The 18,900-nt window shown below is 37.8% G+C and overlaps 1 protein-coding gene across 4 annotated transcripts in view; it reads left to right on the forward strand.

The window, feature by feature from the left end:
* Positions 1-18,900, forward strand: part of LOC136866390 (sodium channel and clathrin linker 1) — a 180,547-nt gene that overhangs the window by 107,391 nt on the left and 54,256 nt on the right. The gene's annotated exons all lie outside the window — the stretch shown is intronic.

An 18,900-nucleotide genomic window follows, 5' to 3' on the forward strand; every position in this document is an offset into this window, starting at 1 on the left:
CCCTATTGACAAAGAAAAGATCCCACACAAAAAAATAGGAGAAACTGCAACCTTTATAAACTGAAATAACGAGGAATACAAAGAACGAACTTGGAATATAAAAATAACAGAAAATTTGGAGGAAATAATTTCCTAATTGAAACAAATAACTGAACACTAGCACCAATAAATCCAAGGAAAAAACACCAATGATGGAGCGATGAATGTGATAAAACAGTGGAAACAGCCTGATTAAGGTATCAAGAGTCAAGAAATGGAAGAATCACACTTGGAACTCATAAAAAAAAAAAATCCAAAAATAATGAGGAGGGTTTAACACCAATACAAAAGAGATATACTTCTAATGATAGAAATAAATTGTGAGAAAACAAACTCAAGAGATTTGTACAAAATATTTAGTAGACAACTACGAAGATATGATGTACCAACATTAATGTTAAAAGATAAAAATAATAAGATGGCCCATGTAGCAATAGAAAAAATACAAAAATATTATTTTCAGTTGAAAATGGAAAACCATGCCAATCACTGTAGGGATTTCGTACAGATCAGTACAGTCTACCTAGTGTGAAAAGGGGAAACTGTGAAAAAACATGTTCAGGGATGCTTGTGGAAGGGGTCAAACTCACAATCTCCTGAATGCAACCAGACAGCTTCTTTACCCGTTCCATGCAACCAACTCATTCAGTAAATTAATATTATACTTCAGGGCATTACTATTAGGGGGATTATGGCTCCTCACCCTATATTTACATCAACATCATTCCCTTTGTCCAATATGATTTTGGGTTGGGTTGTGAATCATTGATCTCAATCTCTTCCTGTCTATCTACCATTCATCATCAAAAACATCTTGAAAGTTTTGTCGTGATCCTAAGGATTTGGCAGGCTGGGGACTTGCGTTCGATTTTTTGAGAGCTAAAGTTAAAAATAAAAAGAATCAACTTTACAACACACACAATTCCCTTCACCTGTATTATCTCAAATAGACACACACTGTACAAATACAAAATATACAGTTATGAATCTTGAAAGTCTTTGTACAAGTACAAATATAGCTCTTGGTTAGAAAGTCTCTCTCAGAGTCCTTTGATTATCCTGTTCATTTACACTCTGCAGTACAAGAAGATCAAACCGTACGAAACTTGCTAATTACTTAGCTTGTGATTAAGGACTTCTTCTTCCATCAGCAAATGTCTTCTTTCTTGACTTTCTTCTCCGCACCCGTAATGCCGTAGTTGTCCAGCGTGACGCAAAATTTAGTAGAAGCGGATGTGTGTCTCCAGGGCTCGAACACGACACCCACTAACTCTGTCATCGATCAGAATAGCTTATCTCCCAACAGTTCTGACTACAAGGTTAAGTTTACTGATAGGTTAGGCACACTATATTACACGGCCTTCCAAGTAAACAGTTCGATGTTCGTTCCTAGTTTTTAGGCTCACAGCTATGACAAGTAACTTAGTCATTGTGGTTAAGAGTCTTTCTACAGTAACCTGCTATCTATGCTGTACCCAGTGATATCCTCACTGCCTCGCGTAACCCTTTACAATTTCTGGACTGTTTTGCCTAGTCACATAACTGGTTCTACGGCTCACTGCCACACACATGTTGCTTGCTTGGAAGCCGGACAGTTTCTCCCTTTATGACGCTCAGCCACACACATGTTGTTCGCACAGTAGTCGGACAGATTCTCCCCAATCTGTCAAAGTATTATTCCCTATAACTTCCGAACAAAGCCTCTCGAAGCTTTTCCCCTCTACTTCTCCAGAAGTCTGTAGTTTTAAGTCTGATTGGTTCATGTGTCCCTCCCACTACCTGATGGGGGAGTGTCATGGAGTTTACTCGAACGACTTGCTTCTTACTGTGTCAGAAATCTTCCATGATACTTCCTTCTAATTGCCTCTAGAAGCACTTTCAGAACTTTCTACTACGTTTTCCGTTTACACACGCTGCGTTGTCGGCTATTACACAACATTACACACGCACTATTTTGAGTTGCACCAGCTTGCCTCAAGTAAAACTTGTATAAAATCTTATGCTTTAACAATCATAATTTTTCACTTAATAAAATTATCACTCAAACATTTGAAGCACTATAAATTCTTGCCACAGTTACATGATCATTACTCAATATCCTTGGTCTCAGAGGTCATGGATTCAAGACTCGCTAGAGTCCGTTCGCTCGGCACTGAGACAGGAAAGTGGGCGCGTTGCAACACGCGGTCGTGACAGTTTTCAACTCTCTTCCTTAGGTCTTGTTTGATTTGTTCTTTCCATAATTTCCTTGGTCTTACTGTAGGTTTTTACTTCCAACCTCCGATTAAAGCATCATCTCTGGGATCCTTGTTCCTCCCATTCTTTTCATATGTCCGTAGCACCTCAGTCTCCTCTATCGTTCTAACTCCTCTCCCACTCTGCATACACCTAAAGTTCCTCGTATTTTGTATTTGGTCCTGTCTTGTCTTGGCCAGCATACGTTTTAGGAATTTCATCTCACTTGCCTGGATTTTACTTTCCTCTGCTTTGGTCATTCCACAAGTTTCAGTTCCATGTGTCAAGATTGGTAAAAAGTAGTTCTTGTATGTGTTTTCCGTGCATCATATTGGCACTTCCTTACTCCATACTAGTCATCTCACACTAGTAAAATCCTCCAGGGGCCTGTTCCACAAAAGTATGGTCTTGTACATTACAAGTAAATTCTCAAGTAACTTGTACAAATACCAGAGTTTCTGTTCCACAAAAGAATTCTATACTACTCCATACTTACAAATTACTAGTGAATTTTTATAGGCGTGTTCCACAAAAGTACTAGTACTTGTAACTTACTAGCGAATTGAGAAAAATTCTCTACCAGTGAAAGGACAATAATATATAAATGTACTAGTGCTATTTAAATACGCTTATTTTGGATACATTTTGATAAATATGTGGTCTAGCAGTAGTGATAGTGATGGTGATGAAAATGAAAACTATCGTCTGTACAGGGAAAGAATAAACTTCCAGTTTAACACTGTATTTGAATAAAATGAACGTTTTAGGTTAAGCACAGTACAAGTGGAAGAACTTTTTATAGATATTGGCTATAGCTTAAAATATCCTACGAACAGAAATAAATCTCTCTCTGCTAAACAACATTTACTAACAACATTACATTGGCTTGGGATGGCAAAATCTTCGGTCTGTGGTAGCTGCAATAAATGATATAAAATTTCCTCAAATTGTTTGTTGGCCTGAAAATACTGAAAAAAACATATTCCAAGAAGGACATTCCTGGAATCATTAATGAGCAGAATATCTCTTACATACGTCCAACTTTTCCCCTCAAAAGCTCCATGAGCTTTTCCCAAGTCAAATATTTCCATCCAACCATTTATTTTGTCTTGTTTTTTCAGACTCTCGCTGAATCCACCGAAACAAATATCTTTCCTACCTTCTATTTCCTTCAAAATGAATAACTTTGTTTCTCTTGACATCATTTTAACAATTCATGCAGAGTTTGCAATTTCGTAACAATTAAGTTTGGCGGCCGAATATCGGTATTAGCGGCATCTGATTCCTAATGACAGACCAAGGTAGGTATGTTAGACTCTCGTAGAACATACGCGAGGATCGCGGAAGAACAGAATGGGTGATAATAACGGAGTAATTTCCTATCATCAAAGAAATAAACTGAAAAATAACATCGTAGCATTAAAAAATTCACAGGAATATTAGTTCTTTCAATCTTTGCTGCATAAGTTACAGTAAAATACGATATTACGATAAATGAGGCAAGCATAACCTAATTCAACGAATGGAATACGAAGATAAACAGCTGATTCATGCTATGACGTAGTATGTTTATTGATATGTCGTCACTTGTAAAACTTGTAACAATTCACTGGTAATATACAAGAGACTATCAATCTTTTGTGGAACAGAAATGTACAACTCCATACATTACAAGAACCCACACTAGTAACTTGTAATGTACAAGACCATACTTTTGTGGAATAGGCCCCAGCTAATTGCACTCTTCTCCTTATCTCCTGTGTCATTCTTCCATCTTCTGATATCACACTCCCAAGGTATTGAAATGTTCTTACTACCTCTAGTGGTTCCCCTGAACTGTTACACCTCCTCTTCCATTCCTTGGTCCTTGTGTAAGAACAACAGTTTTGCTCTTTTCCATGTTAATTTTTGTTCCCCATTCTTCAGTCACTTCATTCCATAGGTTTGCATGTTCTTGAACTTTCTCTTCACTTTCACCTAACAGCATATCATCAGAAAATAACCATACTTTTAATGTTCCTACCTTACTCCTCATCTTGTCTAAAATGCCTCATTTTGACACCACCTTCGGTTTTGTTTCCCAATAGCTGCACAACATCTGGTAGTGCTTTTTAAGGATCCAACCTACCCCTGGGCTGATGATCCAACAGATATTGAAATAATATAGAAATTATAACATCAACTTGTTTGGTAGCAACGAGAACAATTTGAGATGTATTAGTGATGAGGACCCTGGTATCGATACAAGGTGTCTTACAACATGGTATGTTAGATGACAGTAGGACAGTTAGAAAGCTCTCCTATCATTTGTTACTGTTTGGAATGAATAAGATAATAGTAATGAATACTATGCTGCCACATTGGTACTGAGTGCAGCAACACTCATAATAAGATAGTATAACACTAGTGAAAGAACAATTAACCCTTTCCGGCCCTTAGCGCCTGACTGTTCACTTAGCCTTCCGGTCCTTAGCACCCAAAAGCGCCCGGCTGCATTATCTGCACACGTCTGCAATCTGTGCGATAGTTTTTAATTTTTTTCGCCAATGTGTTTATAAGGCATTTATGAACAAGCAGTACAATCTACAAGACTTATGAAATAAAAGAGGACCGATTAGATGTCTTGACGTTGCCTAGACAACGGTCTTGAAACACGCAAGCGCAGTTCAGCTGTTTTGTTCGTAAACCTGGCGGGATTGAATACTGCGGATATTGAAACTGAGCTGAACATAGGCAAAGAGAGTGTCACAGAATCGTTCGGTAGGGGTGGAGGTGAATTTTTAGTGAGTGAATAACATATCAACGAAGTAAATTTTAGTGATAATAGTGATATAAGTGAAAACGAATATCGAGAATTCGGACTTGATGGCGATACCGTGGCAATTCAGGTAATAACAAACATTTTGTTTTGTTACTCCGAATGATTATATGGATAATGTTGAACCTGTCCATAATTCGGAAAGAGTATTACAAGAAACAGATTTTTTTTTTTTACGTAAGTTAGGAGAAGAAAAAATATTCAGTGACATAGCCTATTGTGTATATATATCAATGAAGCGTTCAAACAGGCACATTCCGGTAAAATAGGTACAGAATGGGAAGACACTTGCCCAGATGAATTAAAATCCTATATGCATGGGCATCATTCCACTTCCAAAATCACGTGATTATTTGTTTGCAGGGATTCCGACAAAATGTGAATGTGACAAATGCAGCCTACCTCTGTGTCGAGTATCACCTGTAGGGGGGTGCTAGAACCAACAACCTTATGACTCTGTGAACAGAGAAATGGATGTGATGGTATATTTTCTAATATTATTAAAAATTTGAATTCATTGTGATCGATAGTTTTTATTATATTTAACTTTTTTCTGAAACAATGCGCTCTGTTTCAGTTTTTCCTAAATAATAGGTCAAAACCTGGGGATAAGCGGAATGAAAATATGGGCAGGAAAGGGTTAAAGACTGTGTTCTTATTTGTAACTCTCAGAAGTTTGAAGATAATAATTAATACTCCACAAGTAATGTGGAGGTGTCAGGCTTCTAGATGATTCCATGTAGGCCTATGGTACATAAATAAGAAAGGTTAGGAGAATCTACAAAAGTTGAACAAAAGAGAAGAGTAATTTCTTTTTAAACAGCACATTATAACAACTTCGATGACATCACTTTTCGTTAGACTGTAAAAGATCAGATATTCCCTTCCCTTTTTCTTTGACAACAAATCTTTGTCTAAAATTGCAAACAAAAGTACAGTGAATAACAAACCAACCTATACCTAATAAAGATTTTGACAATAGAAGCATTGTTCCTAGACAACCAAAGCCATAAAGTACAAGCTGGAGTTCAGTACAGTAATCAATTTAACGAACACCTTAAGAAGGCATACAAATATGGCAAAGTCCAGTTGAGGACTAGATATTCACAGAAAAATATAATTTTGGGGAAATTGAGAAGGAAGGGAGAAGGAAACAGTGGAAGGACAAAACAAGGAATCGTCCATTAAAACAAGTATAATGCTGAAAAATGAAGAAAACTTCATCATGAACCATATTGATGATGATGATAATAATAATAATAATAATAATAATAATAATAATAATAATAATAATAATCGTATGGCCTCAGCTACCGTGTGCAGACATTTCAATTTGACGCCATCTGGCTGTCTGCTCATCAATTTTGATGCCCCATTTAACTCTAGGCCCACTAGATGGCAGACCAAGTAAACCGAAACTCTCTTGGGCATCTATGGCTGAGATTTAATGAATTTTGTCGGGTAAACACCAAACGTGTCACCAGAGATCTTTTACATGCCGACATCGTACGACATGGAGTGTCAAATGGACTTTTTTTTCCGCCCTTCAAAAATCCGACTACCTCTGCCGGGTTTGAACCTGCTATCTTGGGATCCGGAGGCTGACACTCTACCACTGATCCACAGAGGCAGCTACCATATTGATAAACATTCAAATTAATAAGAAATTAAAATGAAGGTCCATCTGTTCAATACAATTTAATATGTTGTCATATAATTACTCATATATTTATATTTTTCTTCTTTTTTCAGACCTATTTGCTCAGCACGAACCTTGTTGACAAAGATCAGTTATAACTTCGACTTAAGTTCTTTCGGTTTTGCAAGGTCCTTTCCTCGAACAATTTAATTGTACCACCTAAAGTTAAATCATCTTGTTGACACTTGTTCAAACACAGGTGGGGTCACATTTGACACAACTCTCACTGATATATGTTACTCAGCACAATAGACTTTTATCAATTAACCGTCTTACTAATAAAAAGTCCTTATACAGTTGTTTAACACTTGTATAGTTATACAGTGAATAACCCCCGTATAAGCGTTTTATATTTTTCTTACTAATAAACGTGGTATACGCATTGTATTACTATACAGCACGTATACACTCGTTCCAAGATGTAGGAATCTCTTTCTGCAGTTCACTGGCGTTTTTTGCACTTCATCGCCTTTATGATCGCTTATGCTGGTTATCTCCGAGCAAAACTTTCCGGAAAGTCGCGTAGTAGCACGGCATATCGAAAAGGCAGTGGCAACACAAAGTGAGATAGCTGGAAATTGGCTTATACTGATATCAACATTTCTTCAGCTTGCTTGTGTAATGAACGCCAAAAAATAAATGAAAAAGCTTAAGAAAAGATCAATAGCTCCTAACTGGGATAGTACGGAAAACATAAGCAATTGTAATTGAATCGGCGAGTTGAAAAGGGTACACATTCCAAAATCCTTACTTTTCAGGAGAAAGGAAAACCTGTTTGTAGCTAAAAGAAAGGTTTGATCAAAAAAAGTTTCTGTTAGGCATTTATACATCATATTCCTATGTATTCAAGTACAAAGTATGGAAATCATATTACGTATGGTATTACCATTTTTTATGTTGAGGAATATGTCTCTTTTTATAGGTACTCAAATTTGAGAAAGATCTTTGTAGAGGCAGATAATGTATAATACAGTAAACTCGCAATTTCAAAAGTCTATTAAGCAGTAACACATTATTACACAAAAATACGCCCAACCATAATTTCTTTTATCATTATTCATTGTCATTCCGTGAGACAGCTGGAAATGGGCTTATATTAATATCAACATTTCTTCAGCTTGCTTGTGTAATGAATGCCAAAACAGAAATGGAAAAGCTTAAGAAAAGATCAAAAGCTCCTATCTGCGATAGTACGGAAAACGTAAGCAGTTGTAAATGAATCGGCGAGTTGAAAAGGGTACACATTCCAAAATCCTTACTTTTCAGAAGAAAGGAAAAACTGTTTTGTAGCTAAAAGAAAGGTTTGATCAAAAAAGTTTCTATTAGGCTTTTTTTTTTTTTTTTTTTTTTTTTGCTAGTTGTTTTACGTCGCACCGACACGGATAGGTCTTATGGCGACGATGGGATGGGAAAGGGCTAGGAGTGGGAAGGAAGCGGCCGTGGCCTTATATTAGGCATTTATACATCATATTTCTGCGTATTCAACTACAAAGTATGGAAATCATATTACGTACGGTTTTCAAGTTATACCATTTTTTATGTCGAGGAACATGTCCCTTTTTAGGGTACTCAAATTTGATAAAGATCTTTATAGAGGCAGATAATGTATAATAAACTCACAATTTCAAAAGTCTATTAAGCAGTAACACATTATTACACAAAAATACGCCCAACCATAATTTCTTTTCTTTAATTCCGTCTCTTTAAAGTGTTTTACTTTACGAAGATGTCTAACCTCCATAACCTCTGAATGGTGTATGTCTTCTATGTTTAAAATACCAAGAAGATCATCCACGTTATTGTCCGTTCTTTCAATGCGTGTTCTATATTAAATGGATAAGTCGAATATTTCACCACGATGATATTACTGTAGACAATAAATACCACGAAAATAAACTGCTAACTTGTATAGTTATACAGTGAATAACCTCCGTATAAGCGTTTTATATTTTTCTTACTAATAAACGTGGTATACGCATTGTATTACTATACAGCACGTATACACTCGTTCCAGCTACTCACTGCTATACAGCGCTTATACAAGGGTCCTGGTCTGTATAAGCAATTCAATGAATAACTATAACAGATGTATACACAGGAGGCTTATACATGGTTTATTAGTAACGAATTTCACATAAACGGTGTATAAACCTTGTATAAAAGTTATACACCGTTTATTAGTAAGACGGTAAGAACACAAGATGGTTATTTTAACTTTGTACACCAGTGTAACAGCTCAGCTTCACTTTTAATACATTAGTGTACATGTGCATGTGTTACTTATTACAAATTATCAAGACTGATCATTTTATATTAATATAATTGGCATTGTCACACACGACAAGTTTGATTAGTGGACTTTAAGTTTATTGATCATGGTATCATGGACTGAAAGATTTTTTGCCCAGTATGCTGAATAATTTATAATAATGTACAGATATTTTTAAGTGTTAATTTGATTGTATGTAGTTGGACATTTGCACTATATATTGTCAATTTCAGTCTATAAATGGCTCAAGATGACCCATAATGGGGTCAAAACTGGTACCAATGTATAAGTAATTATATGACAGTCAAGACGTTTCTTCACAGAGATTCCGTCAACCGAGAGTGTCCAGCACTTGCAAACGAATTAAGTATTTACTGTAATTTTAACTGTATCAATACGGATCTATATGATGAAGTTCGTAAATTGCACTAATGAATTAAGTACCGGAACCATATATCTGCTAATAAAGATTCAAAGTGAAGTAAGGTTCACACTGATGGAAAACAAAATTCCGTGGAGATATTATAAACTAGTGTCTCTTTTTGCTCGGCATGTACTAGTCTGAGCATGGTTCCCAAATGTTCGGAAAAAAGTGGAGGCAAGAAACACTGGAGGAGGCTCTCGATCCACACCGAAGTTGAACGTGAATTCATTTTGCCGGTGGTAGTTTGGGCTTACCAGTATAACCTAAGGTGCATGGAATTTACTACAACGTAGCTGCATCTTCTCATTGAAGCAGGTGACATCAGCAGTGATGTAGCCAACAGGTAGGCAGCTGGAGAAGCGTTCATTGAGTGCTTGGGCTTGGTGAATGCTGGTTGAACTGGGGATCGATATGATTGTGGCCAGATGTAGCAATGAAAGTTTGTGAGGTAAGGTTTACAATCGTTACAAACTCTCATATACGGACACAAGAGAGCTGGTTGATAGTTTTAAAGCTTGCTTTATCTCTTGACTACCAATAGAACTGGGATTTTGAGACCTGTGTTTTACAAAAATGGAAAAATTAGTTTTAAGGACTATTCAGAAATGTACTGTGCTGACAAGAAGATATAAGGGTTTCGTAGTGGTACTGTTTCTACTAGCCCAGCAACCTAGCCTTCCAATACCATTTGCTTTTTTTTCTTTAAAAAGTGGTATACATAACTCAAAACAGACTGTTTTGCTGGAGATACGTTAACCATTATTGTACTAACAGGTTGTATGTGGGGGAGGGGGCAAGAAAAGGAACATACAATAGGACAAACACAATGTTAGTGTGTGGGAAGAGGGAGACAAAGAAAGAGGAGACAAGGACAAATATGAAAACATATGACAAGGCCCATCTCCACCTCTTCGCAAACTGTCATCAATAAATAGGCTCTCTCCTCATCAATCCAAGTTCTTCATCCATCTCTTCTCAGCCCCCCGGCGAACTCATTTCTGCTTCCCAGCTTCATCAGGAAGACAGGCATCAATACCCATTGAGGGTCCATCTTCACAGATTTTCAGTCTTGATGTGTAGGATGAGAAGAAAGCCAGATAAGTGCAGGAAGTGCCAATAGGTTAGGGAGTCAGCCAAGACTTGCAGTCAGATTATCAGTTTACTCTTTGAAAATGGATGAGCGGTTGATATATCAGCCATGTGGTTCGCCATAAATTCTGGCTTATGGAAAGCATCTACTTATTCAATCAGTCCAATTGTTTACCTAGTCTTTTCTTAAATGATTTCAAAGAACTTTGAAATTTAGTGGACATCTCCCTTCATAAATTATTCCAGTCCCTTACTCCTCGTCCTATAAATGAATATTCGCTCCAATTTGTCCTCTTGAATTCCAACTTTATCTTCATATTATGATCTTTCCTACCTTCAAGGGCTCCACTCAAGCTTAGTCATCTACTAACGTCATTCCACACCATCTCTCCACTGACATCTCGGAATATACCGCTTAGTTGAGTAGTTTGTCTCCTTCCTACCATGTCTTCCCAGCCCAAAGTTTGCAACATTTCCAAACATTACTCTTTTGTTGGAAATCACCCAGAATAAATCATGCTGCTTTCCTTTGGGTCTTTTCCAGATCTCATATCAAGTAATCCTGATGTGAGTCTCATTCACTGAAAACATACTGTAATTGAGGTTTTACCAGAGACTTATTGTCCCTCTTTACATCCTTACTACAACCCCTAAATACCTTCATAACCATCTGAAGAGATCTGTAACCTTTATTTACAACGTTGTTAAAGTGATTATCCCAAAGATCATCTTTATTTATATTAACACCTAAGTATATACAGTGATTTCCGTGATGTACTGTCATCCCATCTACACAGTACGGTAATTAAAACTGAGAGGACTTTTCCTCTTGGTGAAACTTACAACCTGCCTTTTCATCCCGTTCACCGTCGTACCATTGTCTACTGTCCAGCTCACAACATTGTTGAGGTCTTTTTGCAGTCGCCCACAATCCTGTAACATTTACTACTCCATACAGTATAACATCATCTACGGAAAGCCTTATCTGCGATTCCAGTTCTTTACTCCATTTGTATACACAAACTGAGTGAGTTGGCTGTGCAGTTTGGGTCACATAGCTGTGAGCTTGGATTTGGGAGATGGTGGGCTCAAATCCCACCGTCAGCAGCCCTGAAGATGGTTTTTTGTGGTTTCCCATTTTCACACTAGGCAAATGCGTGAGCTGTACCTCAATTAAGGCCACGGCCGGTACCTTCCCAGTCCTATCCCTTTCCCATCCTTGCACTGCTGAAAACCTTTGATATGTTAGTGCAACTTTAAACCACTAGGCAAAAAAAGAAAGAAAGAAAGAAACGTAAAGGATCAACAATACTGTCTTGCGGGACCCCTCTCTTTATCGTTACAGGATCAGGTCATTCTTCGCCTATTTTATTTCTGGAGTTCTATTTTCTAAAAATGTAGTCTGAATTCCATTGTTCCTTTACTGGTGAATGCATCTGGCTGATTCCAGAGAATTGTCAACCCAAGCAGGAAAAAAGTGAAGTTTAAAATAAAACTCGACAATTGGTTTTTGTGATAGATAAAACATTAAATTTTATTAATTTTATGATATGTATTCATTTATTGATGTCTTTCAATTTTTAATTGTGTGGTTAATTGAACCTTTATGTGCAGTCTAAATTCATTTGATATTTCTCAATATGTTAGGAATTACTGTTTATTATGATGAAAAGGTATCAAAATAATTATGGTAAATGTTAATTCTAATGCACTTTCTCTTCGTAGTAAAGTACTTATTTAGGTTATTAACAGTTTATATACGGTATAATATGGCGACGAATTTATTGCTGCAGGCTGTGTAAACACGCGACGAAAAAGGTATAAAAGTTTCTGTAGACGAAAAGTGCGTGGCCCAATTTGAATAAAATTTGGTATGCAAAGCCAATATTGTACACTCTTTCAAACTGCTATATCATTCGCTTAAAATTCAAATGGATTCATACGAAGCTGATTAGTAAAATACGTCGCGTGTTTACGTCGTTCTTGCGAGTGGGCGGCCGAGGAGTTCCCCGTCACATGGAGCCATGTGTACAGGAATGCTGGAAACGAAATTGAGTGATACCAGTGGCAAAGTGATGATCAAAATCTCGAATTCAAGAATTTGGCACTGTTCAAGAGTATTTTGATAAACTAGTAAAATCGTGTCCCTTGTTTATGAAACACACACGTATTAAAAGAATGCAAAGCAAAATGTACGAAGTGCAGAAAAAACGAAAACTGAAAATTCAATGGTTTTGCAAGTGGATTTCGTGGAGAATTTCACTATTCTTCCACAAGATGAAATTCAGAGTTGTTATTGGCATCACCGACAAATTACGATATTTACTGCCGTTGCGTGCTTTGCGGGAAGAAATCATGCTTCATATGCGATTGTGTCTGACCCTTAACAGACATCAAGGAAAAAAAGACCAGAAATCACAAGAGTGTTTATCTTCTTGGACAAGGCGGCAAGCCAGTTCAAGCAAAGTTTCGTGTTCGCAAACATAACGTTTTTAAGGAAACTTTTGGAATGAATGTAGCTTGGAATTTTTATGCGTCTGGTTACGGGAAAGGTGCTGGTAACGGTGTTGGCGGAACACTAAAACGTAATTTGACTGTTGCTCTACGTGCAAAAAGAGACCTTATAAACATGCACAATGTCGCGGAAGTAGCTAAAAGAAATTCAGCAAACACAAAAGTTATATTTGTTCCTTCTGAAGGTGTTGAAAGGAGTAAACCCCTTCTGAAAAGCCGCTTTGCCGATGTCTGTGCAGTACCAGGAACACATGATATTCACTATGTGGAGCCATTAAAAAATACATAGTTCAGGCAAGAAATATGATTATTCAGAAACAACTACCACACACTCTCTACATCCAGACTACAAGATCGAAGCCAATGACAAAAATCCACCCCGTGATACGACTTTTGAAGTGGGAGACTTCGTCCTTGGAAAATACAGCGGAAAAATACATTCCAGGTATTATGTTTGTGCCATAACTGAAAGTATGGTGATGTTTATTTTGTAACCAATTTTCGCAAGTGCAACGATGAAGCAAAACTTTTGTGAACCATCGACGAAGGACGAGTGCTTTTTAAATTAAAGTGAAATCGAAAGAAAATTACCAATGCCTTGTTTTACTCATGGGAAATGGTATTTTGATGAGTCTATACCAGAAGCAGAATGAACATAAATTTTTTTTTTTTTTTTTCCTGATCAAGTTTTCATTCAAACTGTAGGCTACGTACCAGTAAGCTTTGAATGTCCAGATATTTTTAAATATTTTAGTTCATTTTACATTCACTGTTATTAGTGTTAAATGAAATGGCGTATGGCTTTTAGTGCCTGGAGTGTCCGAGGACATGTTCGGCTCGCCAGGTGCAGGTTTTTTGATTTGACACCCGTAGGCAACTTGCGCGCCGTGATGAGGATGAAATGATGATGAAGACGACACATAGCCTACACCCAGGCCCCCTGCCAGCGAAATTAACCAATAATGGTTACAATTCCCGACCCTGCCGGGAATCGAACCTGGGACCCCTATGAGCAAAGGCCAGCACGCTAACCATTTAGCTATCATCATAAGCGACGGAACCTCATAGTTTACATGAAATCCGAACCACCGGACATGACTTTCACGTCGAAAATCACAAATACATTAATCGGGACTCGAACCCAGTCCGTCTTGATGGTTGCAAGCAGTTTGACTGCTGTGCCATCACGCCCCTTATTTATTATTACTTGCTGCGATATTAAATATGCATTTTATCATTCAGTGATCGTATTTGATGCAGAGTTGAAGATTTATTAGCCCCTCATGCCATGTCGCCATAGCGCACATCCGCGTGTGTAATCCCGCGACGCTGTCAAGTAAACACGCGACGATTTAAAAAAATATATTACGCAGACATTATGCAATTTACACATTTGGTTTTTTCACAATATGTACATTTGTCCTTCTTGTAAACAATATATTAACATTACTAATAAAAGTTACTACAATTCGCAGAATTTAGAAAAAACGTAAAGGTATGCAAAGTTAAAAGTCCGTCCCATGTAAACACCGCTTGCTACGTTTAAAAATTTATAAAATCACATACATCAGGTTTATAACAATGAAATTTGTGGGGGTTATTAAGTATCATCTAGACGTTATTATGCATAAATCTCAATTTGTTTAGATGGTAAGTTTCATATATATGTTATAAAAGAAATTGCCAAATGTAAACACGCGCTGCCTGGAATTGGCCATCTATGCATTGTACAGAATAATATGGATACAGTGGAACCTTGGATTGCGAGCATAATTTGTTCCGGCAACATGCTTGTAATCCAAAGCGCTCGTATATCAAAGCAAGTTTTCCCACAAGAATCAATTGAAACGCGGATGATTCATCCACAACACAAAAAATATTTATTAGCATACCATTTATAAAACAATATATAATGTAAAACAAATTAAGGTGCACTTTTCCTTACAACAGAATCATTGTTGGTATGAAGGAGACGAGAGATGACATGAGAAGAGTTACTGTGTAGTACGAATTTCACTAACGGAATCACTGCTGTTGGCTCACTGGAATTGTTTCATTTTCGTGCAACTTTATCGAGGAACCTGTCCAATGACGGTTGTTTTTGCCTCTTTTTGAGGATTTCACGAAAATGTGGCATTGCATTGTCATTGAACTGATTCATCGCTCCCATTGCTACAGCCTTTTTTGGGTGGTGTTACTCTTTACAAAAGTTTGCACCATTTCCCATATTTTGCACTTCTCCCGAATCTCAGTTGAAGTGAGAGATTCCATTGACTTTTCCTCCTCCTCTTCCCCCGGAAGAGATCTCCTCCATAACCTCCTCCTGTTGTTCATGATGCAGGTTCATCAGGTCGTTGGTGTTCAGTTCCTGGCTATGTTGTTCGACCAGCTCTTGAATGTCCACGTCATTCACTTCCAGCCCCATAGTCTTCCCTGAGGACACAATTTCGTCGACAATCGGCGGCTCATTGTCACCAACAATTCCCTCAAAGTCACATCCAAGAATACAGTCACAGCTTTCCACAAGCGGAAGTGAGAGTTCTCTTGGTGACTCCATCCCAGGCTTTATCGAAGATCTTCAGGCAGTTCACGATGGGGAAATTATTTCTCCCATACTCTTGGAGGGTAGGGTTTTTTCCTTCGGTCACTTTGAAGCATCGCTGAAATAATGCTTTGGTGTATAGCTTCTTGAAGTTCAAAATTACTTGCTGATCCGTAGACTGGAGTAGTGGAGTAGTGTTGGGAGGAAGGATTTAACCTTAACGAACTTGAATTCCTCCAGTAAGTCGTCCTCAAGACCATAACCAGCAACACCTTGAGCGGCAGATTATTTTCTGAAAGGTATTTCTTCACTACAGGACCAAAGACCTCGTTCATCCATTCAACAAAGGCACAAGGGAGGGTAAAACGTAGGCACACATGACGCTCGTATTGCGGAACCTCACTCGCTTATCAAGTTACAATTTATTTAAAATGTTTGCTTGTCTTGCAAAACACTCGTAGACCAAGTTACTCGCATTCCGAGGTTTCACTGTACTTCCTTTACTGCTACGGAGAGAAGCAGTCAGTGGATGACAATGGCAGTGATCCAAAACCTTTCATTGTTGAGAGCTACAATACCATATGAGCTTTGTTACAGTTGAACATGAAAGTGGACCAAGAAATGATTTTTCCACCTGCTGAACATTGTTATTTTCAATGCCTTCATCATTCAATCATCCTGTGGGGTCAAACTTTCTCACAAACAATTTTGTGAGCCACTTAAAAAAAAAAAGTAATATATGCTCCTCAAAACATGAACTCAGATCTTCCATCCACTAATCATGGCAGACAAAGTACAAGTACTGTAGCATTGTACATCTCTCTCACCTTGATATGAAGTATTAACTTTGCCTTATGATGGATACATCTTGCAAATGCAAAGTGTGTTTGGATAAGAGGAATACAGCAAGGTTGAATTTCCATTGTGAGAAATGTGTTGTATGCCCGTACGCCATGATCTGTGTGTCATTGCAACAGATGATTTGTTTTCTATCACTGATCTAAGCTGACCTTGGAGTATATAATATGCCAATATTACATACTAAAACTTTCTCCATATCTAACAGGGGACTCAGGGATGCTTTCATATCATTTCACGTGTTTTCTTATATGCAGTATTATGTACTGTAACTAAAATTCTGATGTAAATAAATTGTCATTGCATTTGGGAGATAGTGGGTTCGAACTCCACTGTTGACAGCTCTGAAGATCGTTTTTCATGGTTTCCTATTTTCACACCAGGCAAATTATGGAGCTGTACCTTAAACAAGGCCACAGTTGCTTCTTTCCCACTCCTAGCCCTTTCCTATCCTGTCATCGCCTTGTGACCTATCTGTGTTGGTGCAATGTAAAGCAAATTGTAAAAATAAAAAGTAAAAATAACCATTGTTATGTAAATCGGTTACAATCGTCAGATTCACCATTCCCATACAGAGTAACCCAGTCTTTATTAGAAGGTATTAATTCAAAATCTAATTTATTCGGGAATTTACTGTTACTGCGTTAGGCAGAGGGCTGTAGTAGTGTGTGTAATTAAGTACTGTAAAAGTGTAATACGGAAAGTCATAAAACATTGTGGGACTAATGGGTCTGAAGTCCAGTTACTGCTACCATTCGACACTTACTGTATCCTTTTTTTTTTTTTTAATTTATAAATTTTACTCAAAATTAGTTTAGGCAGACAGAAGAAATGAACAGTTATAAATTAAGTGAGTCGATACTGTACCTTGTTTGAGAAGATTCTGGAGAATAGAATCAGAAAGTGTGTGGAAGAAAAGTTAAGAGAAGAGCAGTGTGGCTTCAGATCAGGAAGGTCTACAGTAGACCTTATGACAAGAGCGTCATTACGAATGGGGTAAGGATCTTGTGATGGCCTTCGTGGACTTTGAGAAAGCTTATGACCATGTGTGTAGAAACAAGGTATGGGAAGCCTTACAGACAAAAGGTGTCAAGGAACAGACCGTAGAAAGAGTGAAGGAGATGTACAATGGGAGTGTCAATTGTGTGATAATAGGAGGAGAGAGAACAGGCTGGTTTGAGCAAGAAAGTGATTAAAACAAGGAAGTGCTCTGTCATCTTTGCTCTTCGTAGTAACAATGGACGAGATAATGACAAAAGTGGCAAGAAAAATTGGAGAAGGAAAAATGTAAGTGATGATGTCTGCAGATGACCTGTTAGTCTGGGGAGAAAAGGAAGAGGATATCCAGGAACAGTTAGATGCTTGGGTATATGAGGTAGAACAATATGGAATGAAATTTAATGCCCAAAAGAGCGAGATAGTGATCACAACTAGAAAGGAGGAGAGACCTACGAGAGGGATATTGTTTGGATGGGAACAGCTTAGGAAGGTAGAGAGTTTCAAGTACTTGGGAAATATGATAGAGGAAAGGGGAAGAAATTGTAAGGAAATAATCGAGCATGGAAGACAAGCAGGAGCATTCCTGAAAAGTGTCAGAAGCCTGGTTTGGAGCAAGGATGTCCATCAGAGAAGCAAAAGGGTGATATATAGGATGTACTATATACCTATTCTGACGTATGCAGCTGAGACTTGGGTAATTAGGCAGTGAGCCGTGAATAGCATACAGGCAAGTGAAATGAAATTTCTGAGAAGCAGGATAGGAGTGACAAGATTGGATAAGATGAGAAATGAGAAGGTTCGAGATATAGTAAAAGAAGAGCCACTACAGAATAGGATAGAGGCATTTAGACTTAGATGGTATGGACACATGAAGAGAATGACGGAGGAAAGGATTACCGAGGAGGATGCACGAAATGGAGATAACAGGTAAACGACCAAGAGATAGGTCGATAAAAGGAGTGGAAGAGTGTGTACAAAGAAGAGGTGGGGACTGGGCAAGAGTGACTAGGGAGAAGTGGTGGGAAGACAAGAGGAGATGGAGGGGCTCATGTTCTATGCAGACCCGGCCAACAGCTGGAAACTGCAGATGATGATGATGATGATGATGATGATGATGATGATGATGATACTGTACCTTTATTTTTCTCTTCGTTCACTTGTCAGTTGTGGCATCTAAACATCAAGTGTTGACAATCTGTGAAAAGTTGTTATCAAGTGTACAGAAAAAGCTGAATGTAGTATTCACGTGCTTGCATATGAATTCTGTGTAGGAAGGACACAAATAAGTACAATTTTGCAACAGATAGGCTATGTTTTAAACCAGTGGTGTGAAAATTGCAATAACAAAAGGTAGAGTAGAATTAAAGTAATCAGTTTCATTTAAAGAAGGAAGGTGTACGTAATGCCTGTTGTA

Source organism: Anabrus simplex, chromosome 3 (genome assembly GCF_040414725.1).
Source record: "Anabrus simplex isolate iqAnaSimp1 chromosome 3, ASM4041472v1, whole genome shotgun sequence".
NCBI classification, from domain to species: Eukaryota; Metazoa; Arthropoda; class Insecta; order Orthoptera; family Tettigoniidae; genus Anabrus; species Anabrus simplex.